Source organism: Cupressus sempervirens, chromosome 8 (assembly GCF_028749045.1).
Source record: "Cupressus sempervirens isolate cs-2001-9-10 chromosome 8, ASM2874904v1, whole genome shotgun sequence".
NCBI classification, from domain to species: domain Eukaryota; kingdom Viridiplantae; phylum Streptophyta; class Pinopsida; order Cupressales; family Cupressaceae; genus Cupressus; species Cupressus sempervirens.
The window spans coordinates 548,733,350-548,749,820 of record NC_143125.1 but is presented as its reverse complement, the minus strand read 5'-3'; the positions used below and the strand labels follow the sequence as shown (position 1 = coordinate 548,749,820).

At 33.3% G+C, this 16,471-nt stretch overlaps 1 pseudogene; it reads left to right on the top strand.

The window, feature by feature from the left end:
- The window catches only part of LOC149543624 (uncharacterized), a 155,194-nt pseudogene that overhangs the window by 13,608 nt on the left and 125,115 nt on the right, over window positions 1-16,471 (top strand).

The following is a 16,471-nucleotide window of genomic DNA, read 5'->3' as shown; positions in this document are numbered from 1 at the left end:
TCTACATCCATTCATCTTCATCTTCTTGATCTGGATCAAGTGATGAAGTGAGGACATTGTATTTGCTTCAAGAGATCCTACTATTGTAATGTAAATTTTACATTTACTCTACATTCATATAGTTTCAATTATTTTATTTCAATGTTAATTAATAAATTGGGGTTTGACTAAGGAAAACCCCCCCCATTCACAACAAAATCCCCTTTCTAGAGGCTGTAGATATTGAACTAATGAACAAGTTGCATATTTGAGTACCCTTTTTGGCTTTCTATAGAACTACAAAATTAGAATCAACATCAACCACATTCCATTAGGGCCAACCGGGTTGCCCCTAATGTATCAACAATGATCAAGACACCCTTAATCATCTAGTTCACCCTTTATAGATTGCCAAATGATCTATTTGTTTTGTTTGTTGTGCACTTTTAGGCTCAGATCCAATGATTTCCATTTGTTCTGATTAGGACAACAAGCATAAACGAAAATTCCAAAGGTTTTTTTATCTACTTTATTTATTATTTCAACATATTTACTTATATCTATCCCTATCTTCTCACATTATCTAGGGTTATAAAGGATGGGGATATATTTTCCCCTATTCTTCCTAGACATTGTTTGCATTAGTGCTCCTCACTTATTTTCTTAACACTAATATCACTAGATCTATTTCTTTAGAATTGGGAGTAAAAGTAATCATCTCCTTGACTTAATCATCTATGTTATATAATATGCATGGTCATGTGATGAACTTAGGTCCTAAATTCCATATTCACATTTCCAACACTACATTAATTGGTGAACCTGATTTGTGACATTTCCACTAACGATTTCGCATTAGATTTATTTTTCATTCTCTTGTGTTCTCTTGAGATAAATATTTTCATTCTTTATATCCCTTTAAATATTTTTTGTTGATTTCGTAAAGCTATATTTATTTTGTGTCATTTTTCCTTGTTTGGTGTACGACCTTTACTACTTTTAGTCCTATTCATAGGATCCTTGTTACGAGAAGTTGTAGACTCATGTCTCTCTTTGATTAAGATTCCTCTCCTCCCCATCTTAGAAACTTTAGTGACCATATAGTTTCTCATGATCCTAATCCATCTATAGATGTGAGGCCTTACCCTAACCTATAATAGCATAGATACTTTATTTACATTTTGATATTCGAGACTTTGATATTTTGACAGCTATTCGAGACTTAGATGGATAGTGGATTATTTTATCTATCAATTTTAATACTTTAGTAGTGTTTTATATTATGATATGCACTAAGAATCTGATATTATGTATGAAATGATCAAACACACATGGATGCAATTTTATTACATGATAGTATTAGATTATAATGCGATGCAAAGTGTTAAATTGAACATGATGATTTATGATATGCAAATTTATTATGATGGTTTATGAGATGTAGAATTGAGATTCTAACACCTTGAATGATTTAATTGAAATGATTAGAAAAAGGGAATTTAAACTGAATTATGTCAATATGGATTTTGTAAAATTTGAATTATGCATTTATAATATACATTTTATATGACTTTCTTGGACTACTGATGCTTGAATTTAATGTAAAAGAAGTGGAACCATGGAAATTCTTGGAGGAAACAAGTTCCAAACCTATGTGAACATAGTTTAATCAAGGAGAATCTTTGGAAGATTCAAAAGCCTCGTTGTGAAAGTATTTTGTTTCGTAATGTAAGTTTGCTTGTATGAGGAAATGTTTAATCATAAAGATGCATTAAAGACATGTCATGGTGAAGTGTAATGTATTTTAATGTGTCACTTGAAATTTTTAAATTGTCCATGTGTTGATGACATGTCACTTAATCTTAGTCTTTTTCTTGTCTTTCAATAAATGTTTAAGTACATCCACTTGGAGAGAGTGTTAGGATGGGTCACCATCATATTAATTTTCGAATTCAAACATGACAAGGATTTTAAGGGGCCTAAATGTGACCCTAAAATGTCATTTTATTGCAAATAAGCCACCCATATGGTAGTATAACTTGTTAGGGGCCTAAATTCAACCATTTTAGTGCTTAGCTAACTTAGGGGACCCCTTAAACAATGCACTCTTGAACCAATTCGAAATGTGGGGTTTCCTCATGAGTGTACCCTCACAATCCCACTTGGTCAAATTTCTTATTTTGAAGGGGCAAAAATGTAAGAAATAAGGGGCTTGATGTTCCTACTAAAAAAGATTAGTAGAGAGTCCTTTTAGAGGAATGGTGAAAAATTAGTGGGTTGTTCAACCACTCTCTAAGTTTAGAGAAAGTTTGGCTTTGGAGGGAGATGAAGGGAGCCCTACTACAACTATCATTGCATTTAGCTTGGACCAAGGTTGGTGTTTCAAACCATGTTTCATTTTCTTTCTTTTAGTATTGCAAAATAAACCTACAAGTATGGAGAAATTTTCAATGGAGTATTCATTGTATTGTGAGTCCTTGCATTGTGGATTTTGGTATTGTGTAGTGGCAATGTGAGTGTGTATTGTGTTCTTGAAGATTTCTTAGTTTTCCTTCTTGATTTTTCTTGTTTGGATTTGAATGTTGAATATGATCATGGGTGTGAAGGCTTCAGTCACCCTTGGGAGGGAGAAGAAGCCTTGGGTGAAGAGATTAGTTGGGCTCAACATTGTAGTTGAGAAGATTTACCTCATGATGAGGTGTTTCTTTCTTTCATGGACTCCATTGAAGCCATATACCTTTGTTGTTTTGGGAGATACAAGGTTTGTGTGTATGAAGAAGGAGATATTTATGATGGCCTTGAAAGGAAAATGATATTGCAATATGATGTTTATGTTAGTTATGGTATCTCCTCTTTGACAAACCTACCTTCACCCAATGTGAAATTATTTCAATGGTGAATCAATGTGGAAGCCATGGGAGGGATGTGTTTTGTGTTATGTGTTGTGTTTCATTCAATGGCAAGTGATGTATGAGTGTAACCCATTTGAATCTTGTTTCCCTTGCTCAGTGTGTGGCTTCATAGAAGCCTAGGATGGGAGGTGAGCCTCCATGGTTCCAAGTATAGTGTTGGATTACAGGTTCTGTAAAGAGGATTCCTATGAAGAGATTAGGGATCATTCTTGGCAATGTTGGAAAACAAGTGTGTAGAGAGAGGTCAGTGTTTCATGTTATCTCAAAATGAGATGTGATGTCATGTCTCCATTGTTATTTCATGATGATTTAAAAATGATTTGTCTATCATTTTTTATTGTTGAATTTGTCCAAGGTAGAGTTTGAGGATTTTGTATATAGTATACTTGCAAGGAAAATATTCGTTGTAAATTTTCACATTTTGTGATTTGATGTAATATGGAGCAGTTATGAAATAAGACTCATCTTATGATGACCTATAAATTTAATGGTAGAAATGGTTCATAGTTGATGTGGAAAATTTAAATTGATGTAGATAATTCAATTTGAAACATAGGTGATTGAAAAGTAAGATCATGTTTCATGTTTCAGATATAATGAAAAGAAAGAATTATATTTGATAGTTATTGCATATGCATGGAGAATGATTCATTTCAATGTTTAGTTAGATTCTTAGAGGTGATAGTTGCTTTAATAAAATTAAACTTGCAAAGTAAAATTATTAGGTAGTCAAATTAGAACATTGGAAACTCATAAATATATGAGGAGGAATGTATTAAACTTAGGGAGAAGACTTCTTATAGGTTCACTTTTATTCTCTAGAAAATGTATGAGGAAAGAAAATAAATCCTTTCCCCAATGTACAAAGAAATAAAAATATTAAAGGGAATATTGTAGACATCTTGTGCTTGGGCATTAATAAAATAATACATGTACTCATAGTAAGACTCAAGTAATAATAATGACCTAGTCCCTAGATTAGTTGCAAGAAAAGACCCTTATAAATCATGTGATCCTTGAGTCATCATTTTAGAAACCAACACAGAACTATATGTTTTAAATTAGACCTATGTCTAATCTACAAAATGCTTGGACACATATTTCCTAGACCTAGGTGAAAATCATATGCAATTCCACTTCTCCACCATTTAATAATAAAATTTTAAACAAATAATAAAACAAAAAGAAAGAAACCAGCTTACCATCCCATACACACATCCTTCTAAGATCCCCAAATGCATGTAAAAAGTGGTTTGAAAGACGGGACAACTACTGACATAAAGTCAGCCCCCCCACTCTTCCTTAAGCACCTTCCTTGGGAAAAGCATTAGGCGTCCCCCTAGGTTGTTGGCATTTTATAAGGAAAAATGATGATTTTTTTTAATATGGGATTATTACCTCGGTTAAACACATATATACACTGACATAAACATCTTTCACCTTGGATTTAAAAAAAAAAAAGGTATTCACATTTGTTATTGGCACCTGTTTTGGGTGAAGTTTCTTAGGGATAGGTGCGCAAGTGTAAAGGAGGTCGAGTATCATGTCAAATGGGGAGTTGGGCAGTGATTTAAGTTGGGGAATATAATGTTTTTTTTCTATTTTATATTAGGTAGAATTATTATTAAGCCAGGTGTGGTATGTGTGTTAGGGGAGTAAGGTAGTTAGTGGGGTAGTTAGATGTTATGGGGTAAAAGGGGTAGCAGGTTAATAAAGTAGCTTGTTTATTTTAATGGCCTTGTTTAACTCATGTCACATGTAGGGATGTGTAGGTGTATTTTTTAGTTAAATGGGTTTCTTTTATTAAATGATTATGGGTTAATGGACTAATAATGTATATTATTAAAGGGAATAATTAGTAATACATTTTATTAATTGGGATTTTTAGGATTTATTTAATAAATTATAAAATAACTATGATATAGATTAATTGCATTGTAATAAATAAACTTTGGAATTGTAGGATGAATATAATAATTGTAAAGTAACTAACTTATATATAGGTATTAGTGGATGGTTAAGTATATGTAATAGTAATCATTAAAGTAGTTGGTAACTAGATGATGTTATAAAGTTAGAATATAAATTTTATTAATTGGAGGTATAAACTATATAAACTAAGAATCATAGCTAAGACTAATGACTTATAGTTGATAATAGAATTGTAATTCTCAATTGGATCTTTATATACTCCTTGTTTAATTCATTAAATCATAATGCTATGTTTTCTAGATAATAACAAAGGATTGATAAATAGTAACTTATTTCAGAATTTGAATAGTGAATAAATGATAAATAATTTAAAACATTTTGCTGTAAAACATCTTCATGAAAGAAACTATGGATTCCTTATAGAAAATCAATGCAAAAAAAATTCTCCCCACTTGCATCTATAATGTCTCACTTCAAGGAAACATAAATGGTTATTCAGACAACTCATCTTTAAATAGAACATTCATAACAAGGATAGATCTATACATCTATAGTACACCCTTCAAAAGAAAAGAGAAAAAAATTGGTTATGTTTTGCCTCATAAATTGAGGGCATGACATTCTAGTATCAGAGCAATTGGTTACAACACTAGAGCCTAACCCATTACACTTAACTCATTAAAATTGAAACTTGTCTATAGGATGCATGTCGTTACCTTTAATGGTCGTCAAAGTGCTAGAGGCTCTAGAGGTGCATGAGTGGCATCTGGAGGGGCAGGATATCAAATTGTCAAACCTCCACCTGAGAAACCTCAAAATCTTAATCAACTCTTTATAGCCATTTGGAATCTTATCGAGGTAGTATAGGAGGGATGTCACCTATAATTCCATAGCTTATATAATAAGGATCAGGGGAACAGAGAGCTGATAATAGGAAAAGAACCAGGAGTCCCCCACCTAGAGGTGCAGAGGGACTAGGTGACTAGGAAGAGGCCTCAGTTCATCAAGTTGATCCACCACTAGTCATAGATCCACCAGTAGTAGTGAGAGCACCCAGAGACATATGGAATGAGATTATGGATTTGATTTGACTCAAACTGCCTCTTTTCACCAGAACCATAGATGGTGCACAGGCAAAGGTGTGGCTATAGAGCTTAGAGAGGTGCTTTGGGTTATGACCATATGAGAGCAATCTGAAGGCCCAACTTTCCATCCACTTACTATGAGATAATGCTTCCAATTGGTGGAAGAAGGAGGAGACCATAGGTAGAGTCAAAGTAGACAGACTTACCTAGGAGGAATTTGTGGCCAGATTTAGGTATAGGTATCTCTATGATCATTTCAGATAGAGTCCAATTGAGGACATCCATGACCTCCAATAGAGGGGCCTTACTATAGCACAGTATGAGAGCAAGTTATTAGAGCTCCTCACTTATGTCAAGTACATGAAGGATGAGAAGCTAAAAATATATCAATTTACCAAGGGTCTGAACTTGTCTCTATAGAATTTAGTATGCCTAGCTTTTCCAAGCACCTTTAGGGAGCCAATTGAGACAACACTAGTTGTGAAAGATCTCTGTAACAAACAAGAATCCTAAGATTGGTCCCACAACTAGAATTACTCCCAGTAGTCAGGACAACATAAACCCTCATGGAAGGGTAATCAAGGTTAGTTAGCAGGGTCTTCTAAGGCCCCACGCATACAAAAATAGTCACAATAGGATAATAGGTAGAAGTTAGTACAGGGATATTAGGGCTCTAAGCCCAAGAAGTGGCAATCAGAGGGATCCTGATGAGATCATAGGTTACAAGCTCCATATTTATAGCCAGGTAGGACTCAGGAGTCCTCCTATGGTGGGTATAATGGATCTTACAAGACAGGTGGTCAGCATTAGTCTAGGCTACAAGGATTTTAGGTTAAAACTCATGGACCATGTTATGCTTGTGGTGGTATGGGAGATATAGCCAGAGAGTGCCCTCAGGGACCAACAACTAGTAATCAGTGGGGAGTTACTTCAGAGCCTACAGTAGGAGACATGGGTAGGTCCCACAAGGTATTTGCAGTGGTTGACAACTGCCAAGCCAAACATCAGGCTACATTTATTGAGGCTACAAGTATGATTAGAGGGATTAAGGTTTCTATATTGTTTGATTCTGGAGCCATCAATTCTTTTGTATCTCCTTTTTTAGTGGAGCATTGCAAGCTAGTGATAGCTAGGTAGAACGATAATTGGTAGGTTGAATTGGCATCAAGGGCTAAGGTGATGGTTAATTCCTATATACATGATTGTTAGATTCAAATTGGAGACATGTGCATGACCTCTAATCTATGAGTTACCTCCCTAGGATCGTATGATGTAGTCCTTGGCATGGATTAGTTGTGTGCACATAATGCTAAGATGGCCTGCAAATAAAAGAAGGTTGAATTTTTTGATGATTGTGGTACTCTTATGGTGATTTTAGGGGTGCAAAGGCCTGTGTCTCTTCATATGATCTCTACATTGCAACTTAAGTAGTGTCTATGAAAGGGATGTCAGTTGTTTCTAGTATCTATCAGTAATAAGGAGGAAGACAATGAGAGGAAACCTTATCTAGATGATTACCTAATACTACAGGAATTTAAGGATGTGTTTCCCTTAGAGCTTTCTGTTATGCCAGCACCTAGGGCAGTTGATTTCCACATAGATCTAGTGCTAGGAGCTTAGCCCATTTTGAGATCTCCATACAGGATGGCCACACATAAATTTAATAAACTTAAGATTCAATTGGAGAAAATCTTAAAGAAAGGACATATCCATCCTAGTGTATCACCTTGGGGTATGTTAGTGATCTTTGTGAAAAAGAAAGATGGATCACTCAGATTGTGTATTGACTACCAACAATTGAATAAGGTAATGATTAAGAATTGATAGCCACTCCCTAGAATCGATGACCTTTTTGGTTAGTTGCAAGGTGCCTGAGTATTCTCCAAGATAGATTTGAAGTCAAGGTATCATCATCTATGGATTGTGGAAAGTGACATTCATAAGACCACATTCTGTACAAGGTATGGCCACTATGAGTTTGTAGTGGTACCATATAGTCTTACAAATGCCTCAACTATATTCATGAGTCTTATGAATGGGGTGTTTTGTACATTTTCTGATAAGTTTTTAGTAGTGTTCCTTGTTTATATATTGATATATTCCTGTGATGAGAAGGAACACAAAGAACATTTGATGCAGGTATTGCAATGCTTAAGGGAAAATTATTTATATGGCAGTTTGTCCAACTGTGCCTTCTTTAGGAAGGAAGTACATTATTTAGGTCATGTGATATCAGGGGATGAAATTGTAGTGGATCCATCCAAGATATAGGCCATCATGGATTGGCCAGCATCAACTAATATCTCAAAATTTAGGAGTTACATGGGATTAGGAGGGTATTATAGGCGATTTGTGGCAAGATTCTCTAGAGTAGCTCATCCCATCACCTCACTTTAGAGGAAAGGGAAAAAGTTTGAAAGGATAGAAAAGTGCGAGAGGGCCTTTAAAGAACTCAAGAGGGCACTCACTAGCACACCAATCGTAGTAGTACCTAGTCCTTCAACAGATTTTGTAGTATGAACCAATGCTTCACTAGATGGTATTGGAGCCATTCTCATGCAGAATCATGTCATAGCATATGAGTCTAGGAAACTCAAGACTCACAAGCTTAACTACCCCACCCATGATTTAGAGCTTGTAGTAGTAGTTCATGCCTTGGCAAGATGCTGCCATTTTCTTCTAGGACATCAATTTGAGCTTCATTCAAATCACCAAAGTTTGCAGTAGCCAAATCTGAATGCCCGATAGAGGAGATGGATGGAGTTCTTATGTGAGTATGATTTTGATGTACATTACATTAAGGGAAAGGAGAATGTAGTCATAGATTCCTTGAGTAGGAGACGTCATGAGATATCTTCTATGATTATTGAGATGAATTTGAGAGAGTACATACTACACCACCTTCCCAAAGATGCATTTTATGCAAAAGTTTGGTAGTTAGTCCATTCTTAGAGACCCCTAGAGGGAATATTTTCTAATTTTTCATTGGGTTTGGATGGATTATTGCACCATAAAGGGTGCATTTATGTACCATCCTCAAGTGACTTACTCATTTTAGAGGCTCATAGAGCACCCTATGCAACACATCCAGGTATTAAGAAGTTTCATTATTTAAGGCAATTATATCGTTGGCTAAGAATGAGAATGTAGATGTCCAACATCATAGCCAAATTCCTAGAGTGTCAGAGAGTTAAGGAAAAACACAGACATCTAGGTGGGCTCTTGCAACCACATGAGATAATTGAGTGGAAGTGGGACACTATCTCTATGGACTTCATTGTTGGTCTTCCAATGTCTTCACACCGTCATGATGTCATCATGGTGACAGTTGACACTTTGACCAAGGTTTCTCACTTTTCACCCATTCGCACAACCTTCACAGTGCCCACAATGGTATAAGTTTTCTTGTGAAACATTGTCAAACTCGATGGTATTCCTTGTAAGATAATCTTAGACAGAGATTCCTTATTTACATCATCTTTTTGTAGGGAATTGCAGATATCACTTGGTACCAAGCTCAACTTTAGCACTACCTATCATCCTCAGACGAATGTGAAAATAGAGAGAGTTAACTAGATCTTAGAGGATATGTTGCAAATGTATGTGATGGACCACCAGTCCAAGTGGGAAGAGTACCTCCATCTTGCATAATTTGTGTATAAAAATAGGTATCACACTTCCATAGGCATGCCACCCTATCAAGCCTTGTATGGTAGGCCTTGTAGGACACCCCTAAGTTGGGATAGGATTCAAGACAAGATATCTATAGGGCTATAGTTAGTTAAGGACATGGAGAAGTAGGTGGAAGCCCAATATAGATAAAAGAAATATGTAAATGCAAAGAGGGTGGATAGAGAGTACTTGGTTGGTGAGAGATTATTTCTGAGAGTGTGACTACATAAGAGCCCAATCCATTTTTAAAAAGGCTCTAAGTTAGCACCTCACTTTGTGGGTGCCTTTAAGATCTTGGAGTGGATAGGACCAATTGCTTATCATTTAGCCCTGCCACCTAGCCTATCATGAATTCATGATGTTTTTCATGTATCTGTATTAAGGAATTATATTTATAATGAGTCTCATATCATAGATTGTGATGCTTTGCAAGTGGAATCAGATAGACAGATAGCATTGGAGCCCCTTCACATTTTGGCTTGATGGACCCTCACTCTTTGATGTAGAGAGATGGACTAGGTTAGGGTCCAGTGGGATTGTTATGACGAGGTCACAACTTCATGGGAGGATGCAGCTCAAATGAAGACTTAGTACCCATATCTTTTTGATGAACTCTAGTAGGAAGTTCATACCTGGGGGGGAGGATGTGAGGCCTCACCTCGCCCTATCATAGCATAGATATTTTATTTACATTTTGATATTTGAGACTTTGATATTTTGATAGCTCTTCGAGACTTAGATAGATAGTGGATTGTTTTATCTATCAATTTTAATACTTCAATAGTATTTTATATCATGATATGCACTAAGAACCTAATATTATGTATGAAATGATCGAACACATATGGATGCAGTTTTATGACATGATAGTATTAGATTATAATGTGATGCAAAGTTTTAAATTGAACATGATGATTTATGATATGCAGATAAATGTTAAATTGAATATGATGATTTATGATATGCAAATAAATGTTAAGTTAAATATGATGATTTATGATATGTAAATTTATTATGATGGTTTATGAGATGCATAATTGAGATTCTAACACCTTGAATGATTTAATTGAAATGATTAGAAAAAGAGAATTTAAATTGAATTATGTTAATATGGATTTTGTAAAATTTGAATTATGTGATTATGATATATATTTTTTATGACTTTCTTGGACTACTGATGCTCGAGTTTAATGTGTAGGAAGTGGAACTATAGAAATTCTTGGAGGAAACAAGTTCCGAACCTATGTGAACAAATTTTAACCAAGGTGAATCTTTGGAAGATTCAAAAGCCTCATTCTAAAAGTATGTTGTTTCGTAATGTAAGTTTTCTTGTATGAGGAAATGTTTAATCATAAAGATGCATTAGGGACATGTCATGGAGAAGTGTAATGTATTTTAATGTGTCACTTGACATTTGTAAATTGTCCATGTATTGATGACATGTCACCTAGGGTGTTGGTCAGAAGGTCACTTAATCTTTGTCTTTCTCTTGTCTTTCAATAAATGTTTAAGTACACCCACTTGGAGAGAGTGTTAGGATAGGTCACCATCATATTGATTTTCGAATTCAAACATGACAAGGATTTTAGGGGGCCTAAATGTGACCCTAAAATGTCATTTTATTGAAAATAAGCCACCCATATGGTAGTATAACATGTTAGGGGCCTAAATTCAACCATTTTAGTGCTTAACTAACTTAAGGGACCACTTAAACAATGCAATCTTGAAACAATTCGAAATTTGGGGTTTCCCCATGAGTGTACCCTCACAATACCACTTGGTCAAATTATTTATTTTGAAGGGGAAAAAATGCAAGAAATAAGGGGCTTGATGTTCCTACTAAAAAGGTTAGTAGAGATTTAGAGGAGTGGTGACAAATTAGTGGGTTTTTTGTAACGCCCCGCCAAGGGATCCAAAAGAATTAACCTAAAGTTTTACTAAGTTTGCCAAACTTTTTTTTTTTTTTAAACAAGAAAGTATAATGTACACATCAAACACATAGTAGCGGAAGCAGTAACATGTAATCATCAACAAACATACCTAACAGGTTACATTCCTTAAGGATCCTATGACGTTGAGTCACATTTAAATTTAATTAATTCTAAATCTAACAACTACCACATCCACATGAAAGAATAACAAGAAAGTCCAATGTCCATTTAATATACATTTGTTCTGAATGCCTCTTGGAAAATTAATTCGGAATGCTTAATTATCCACTGTACATGTCATAGGGTATAAAAGGCTAAAAGAATATACATAAGTAGAAATAAAGATACATCATCCTCCAAGAATCCATGATACAAAGTACAGTAAAATAAATGAAACCATATACCATACATGATACATCCATCCATCATAAAAGATATAAACATCCAACATGAAATACAACTATCCATCTATCATAAAACACAACTAATCTAAGTGCGTGGTTCCTCCCAACCGTCAATAGCATCATTAGACCATTGTGGGTCCTAGCCATCCCCCATGCATAACATCCCAAGTCACCGATAAGATCATCGGTACTATAGTAATAGGGATATCACACCTAAAACATGCTACAACATATGCATAAAGAAATCTAACATACTAGAATAAAGCATAAGTATACAACATCATCTAAATATGATAAACAAGCATACCAAGAAGCTCCAGACACGGTAGCAACAGACGGATCTCAAATGGTAAGAGTGAAAAAGCACTACCACCTGACCGCGTGGAACCTAAATGGTCCACTCCCACCGCGTTGAGGAGATAGTCTCAAGTCCCAACTAGGCTATCAAATCACATAACACAAGTATTCTCTAAGTCCAAGAATCCTAAAAGTATGCTAACTCAAAGGGTTCCAACACATAGATCAACATCTAGACCAAGAGGCACCACAAAGACACATGTAGGAATCTACCATGCAAGTGGGAAAGTGTCATCGCAAAAGTCATTTAGAAGTTACCTGAGAAATCCCTTAGGAATCTCAGGTCCCTAGTGATCCCTGCGGCCACTAGTATTGTCTCATAATGACAAGGCATACTATGAAATGCAAGGTCGTAACCAAGTGTTCTCTCTACCCCATCCTAGTTTGTACTAGCACTCAAGGCATGGGAGAGAACATTCAATTAATATTATTAGGTTAATTTTACTCTCATTTAGTGTAAATGTTATCACTTATTAAAACAACTTACAATGAGTTACCTTGGCAGCCACTTAGGGCCCTAGCCCCCATTGCAAGCCACTTCCCGACGCTACACATAGATAACCTACCCTAGGCACATGAAATCACAAATCACAAAATCACCTTAGCCCTATACAAGCGACTGGAAAGCATCATAAAGATAATCATAATAATCAGATCAATTCTCCATGAGAAACTAAAAAGCATCAAATAATAATCATAATGATCACAACAGATCTCTATCAGTGTCTGAAGGCATCAATGATAATTCACAATATCTAATGGTTCTCCAATGAGCAACCAAAATGTATCCCAATAAAAGATCATAATACTGATCAAAGACTCCAAAATGGTCAAGTCAAAACATGTCACACAATGACATCATCAAGAACAAATCACTCAAAACATCTCAGTCCTCTCAAAGTGACTGAAAAACAAATCAAATATAACTGATTGATGACTCAAAAATGGTTAAGTCAGGTATCTCATAAACATACACCTCAGCTTCACACAAGGAAACTGGAAAGCATAAACAACCAGTAAATTCATTCATCATAGAGCATACTATCTATCACATTACCTTGGTTGGTTTGAAAAGATCGAGAACAAATCATCATAATATCACAAATGCATAACCCCCGAGCCTCTGGCAACAACCTAAATTGGTCAACACTACAACAAACCCCCAAAACCCCACAACACAGATAACATAATAGTCACATAGAAAACAAAATCCTCTCACAGTCGAGTATGAATGATAATCTATTGTTGAGTTAATGTAAGGTTTAAGTTCTAGTTTATAGCAAGATTTCAATTTCGTTTCAATACAATTTTTTTTTTGAGCAAATAAGAATTTTAAGTAAATAAGTCTCAACGATCTCCTTTACAATTTAACCCATTCATATTTTAAATATTTTGTACAATTGCCCCCATTCAATTTAAGTAAATTTCCCCAAAATAACCAATGAGTAATAATTTATTCAAAATTTCCAAATAAGATAATTCACCATTTATTAAGGTCATTCCTTTATTAATTAATCTTAGTTAAATAAAATTTTAACTAAATTAATTATTACTTACATATCTAAAAGAACCATTTTAATATTATTAAATTATTTATTGATTAAATAATATTAATGAATATACTAATTAATTATTTAAAAATACTAAATTTTAGTAAAGTTTATTAGTAAAATTCATTACTTAAAAATTAACTAAATTTAAAATATAATTAAAAATTTACTAATGAATTAAATAATAATAACAAACATAGTTTATAAAATTTAATATTAACTAAAATAAATTTTAAACAAACTTAAATATATATATATATATATATATATATATATATACCAAGCGCTGGGTACAAGCACAAACCTGTGTCACCTTTTATAAAGAAACGTGATATCAGAATGTGACAGTTCAACATTAATGACAAAAAAATGGTATTTGTGTTTAAAATATGAAGATGATGTAAACTGATGAAATGTGTAGAATTGAATGAATTTTATGCCTATAATTTTTATAATTTTTTTTAGTAAGAATTTATTCATTTTATTTTATTTTGAAGTCCCTTTTTTAACTATAAAAAATATAGGGTGTAGTTCCCGTCAAACAAGTATATGCAAATCATCTTTTTTTGTACTGATTTGAAAATATTCTATAGATGACATGTATAGCTAGTGCACAAAAAAAGAAATAATTATTTTTGATGTATATTTTCTTTGTTCTAAGTACTCAAGTTTGACCTTATCAGAATCCAATAGTTTTTTCCTCCCGTCAAAATTTCCCTATCAAATCTATACCTTCTTGAAAAAAAATTAGACATTCGTGAAGAGGATTCTCTCCTCTAGAGATAAATAAATTTTTTAAAATTTTTTGATATGATTTACTATTTTTTTTTCTTTTTTGAGGGAGCATCTTCTGAAATGTTAAAATATCGACTTATAATATTTTGAGATTATAACATATTATAACTAATCAAAACACTCAAAAATTTATATAATGATAATATTGAATCTGAGATCTATAAAAGGGTATTTTTAGTTTTTGAAAAAAATTGAGTTTTGATAGAGAAATGAGATTTGACCAAAACAGGTTTTGGTATCATAAACGGTGACACAGATCTATGCTTTTACCTTGCCTTATTTAATAAAAGGCCGCTGGTTTAATATGGCTGTGCGACTGTTATAAGCCTGTCGGCACTTTGTACATACGACAGGTACTACTGCAAACAGTCTGCCGCCCATTGCAAACATGTACGCAGTGTGAGAATAGCACATGCTGCCGGTAAGTGGGGTTACGGTTAAATCCTCCCCAATCACATTTTTAAAATTTTTTAAATTTTTAAATTAATTTTTTTTTAAATTAAAAACTTTTAAATACGTTTTCACCAAGTATTAAATATACTATTTAAAAAAAGATCTTTGTTTAATAAATAAACAATCTAATTCTTCAACATGTATAATTAAACATTTTTTTTTTTTTTAATTCTAAATTTTATTTTATCTTATAAGCTTTTATAAATATAATCCGAATTTTCAATTTAGATTTTCTTTATCCAATTTCAAAACCCTAACTTGATTAAATTTCTCAATTTCCTTTTAATTCAAACCCATAATCCGTTTTCATTCTAATTTCTTCCAATTGTTGAAGGAGGCTTTCTAAACAATTTTTCAATCTAGATATATAGATGAAATCAAATAGCAGAAGATCCAGAACGAAGAATTGACACATTTAAGAAGACAAGTTCTTACAATCATGAAGTAGACAGGAATATCAAATTGCATAATTTTAATCAGTGATCAAAACACAAGACCCTACCTGAACCTGATGCTAACACACAATCCCCAAAAATTGTGAAAGAACTCGTTCCTCTTGAAGAACCTTTCTCTAAAAATTCTCCTAGAATTCTCGTTCTAAAATTTGCTTCAAAATTTCGCATCTAAAATTTGTCTCTCCAAAATTGCTCTCCCAAAATTCGTGTTCAAAACAATTCCCGCCCTCCTCGAAAATGAACCCTCAAGTAATAATAAGGAGTTCTCCCTCCTTAAATCGAGGAACCAACTATATGTTCACCCGGAATAACTCTGTGCTTACAAGACTCAAACTCCAAATTAACTTTTTATTAATCTTTGCTTTATCTTTCATTAATCTTTTCCATGCACATTTATGAATTATAAAATTACTTTAATCTCATGCACACTTTATGAAATTAAATAACATTATTATTTTCACTTATTTTATCTTTTAATTAATTTCTTTTATTTTTAACTCATGCTTGCATCATACGATCTAGAAACTTTAATAATTTAATATATTTCAACTTTTAATTTATTTTAGAAACTTAATTGATAAAATATTTAATTAAATTAAATAACAATAATATTTAGCATTTATTTAAAAATGTACTCTAAATATATTATTATTAAATTAAATAAATATTATCATGTTCTAAATTTATCCTTAAACTTTTATCTCCAATTTTAATTCTTTTTATTTAATTAATTTCTCAATTAATTAAATATTAAAAACATCACATTAAAATTTTCCATTAAATTAAATCATTAATTAATCTTTTAATTAAACTTAACTAATAGAAAAAAATACACCAAAGACTCATAAAGACAACATACAAAAATCCAACATAACAAAACACATACTAAGGCAACAAAGAGTTATAATCATGAAATAACATCATTTGATGCATTCAAAGGGTACCT